This window comes from Oryx dammah, unplaced genomic scaffold (genome assembly GCF_014754425.2).
Source record: "Oryx dammah isolate SB20612 unplaced genomic scaffold, SCBI_Odam_1.1 HiC_scaffold_8821, whole genome shotgun sequence".
In the NCBI taxonomy this organism is placed as follows: domain Eukaryota; kingdom Metazoa; phylum Chordata; class Mammalia; order Artiodactyla; family Bovidae; genus Oryx; species Oryx dammah.
Window position 1 is genome coordinate 1 of NW_024078383.1, and position 1312 is coordinate 1312.

The window sequence follows — 1312 nt, forward strand, 5'->3', positions numbered from 1 at the left end:
GAGTGCTCAGGGCGGGTGGAGGTCTGGCACAGCGGCTCCTGGGGCACCGTGTGCGATGACTCCTGGAGCCTGGCAGAGGCCGAGGTGGTGTGTCAGCAGCTGGGCTGTGGCCAGGCCCTGGAAGCCGTGTGGGCCGCGACATTCGGCCCTGGAAATGGGAGCATCTGGCTGGATGAGGTGCGGTGTGGGGGCCGGGAGTCCTCCCTGTGGGACTGTGCTGCGGAACCCTGGGGGCAGAGCGATTGCAAGCACGAGGAGGATGCTGGTGTGAGGTGCTCTGGTGAGTGTGGGGCTTGGGGTCAACCCTGGGTGAGCTGGGGCAGTGCAGGGGCAGTGGGCTGGGCCGGGCGTGGTGGGGAGTTTGTGTTCAGACATCTGGGTGCTGGGCTCTGATCTAGGGCAGGGGAGCTGGGAGGACGGGACACTGATGTTGTGGAGACTGGGGGTGATTTCAGACTCAGGAAGGAAAGGTTTGCCTGCGTTCTGGCCAATTCTCCTTCCCCACACTGCTGTTTTTCTCTTTAGGTGTAAGGACAACATTGCCCACAACTAGAGCAGGTACTGTGATCCATCCACGGGCAAGGGAGAATACTCAGATACTGGGGACCTGTCCTGCGGGCTCTCTGACAGCTCAGAAGAGGAAAGAGTCTGAGGAGCTGGGGCTGTTGGGGAGCAGCCAGGGCATTACACTGGGGCAATCCCCTGCCTTGATGTCCAGGGTCAAATGTTCCCCTGCTCGGGGCCAAGCAAGTCTGGTTCCCAAGTAGGAGAATCTAAGGAACTCCCACCTGCCCCTGTGTGTTGCTCCTCATCAGTGAGGTGCAAGTTCCTGGATGTTTGATGCTCTGTCTCCTGAAGCCCAAGGAGAGGGGATGAGCTGGGTCCTCTGAGGCTGTCACTGCAGGGCAGCTTCCTGACAATCCCCATCTCTGCCTCGGGGCCACACTGGCCAGAGTGGAGTTACTTGTCTCAGGAAGAGACCTGGGGGAGCCCTGATACTCTCTGAGGCTGACACGCCATTGTCTGGAGCTCCTGAAAATGCTGACACAGGAGATTTCTCTGTGCCCAAGACTATCTCCAGCCCTTTTTCCTGTTTTCCTTAGGGACCAGAACAACCTCAAATTCTCTCCCTGGCATCTTCTCCCTGCCTGGCATCCTCTGCCTCATCTTGGGAGCTCTTCTCTTCCTGGTCCTCATCATCCTGGTGACTCAGCAGCTCAGATGGAGAGCAGAGCGCAGAGGTGGGCTGCAGGGGGACGTGGGGGCCAGGGAGAGTGTGTGGAGGCAGGAGATGGGGCAGGTGTGAGGAGGG

At 59.7% G+C, this 1312-nt stretch overlaps 1 long non-coding RNA gene across 1 annotated transcript; it reads left to right on the forward strand.

Annotated features, from left to right (window-relative positions):
- Positions 1–7: 7 nt before the first annotated feature.
- On the forward strand, positions 8–1219 carry LOC120860107. The gene is made up of 3 exons (XR_005720244.1): positions 8–280; positions 526–558; positions 1104–1219. It is a non-coding gene; the product is annotated as an uncharacterized LOC120860107 (long non-coding RNA).
- Positions 1220–1312: the final 93 nt, after the last annotated feature.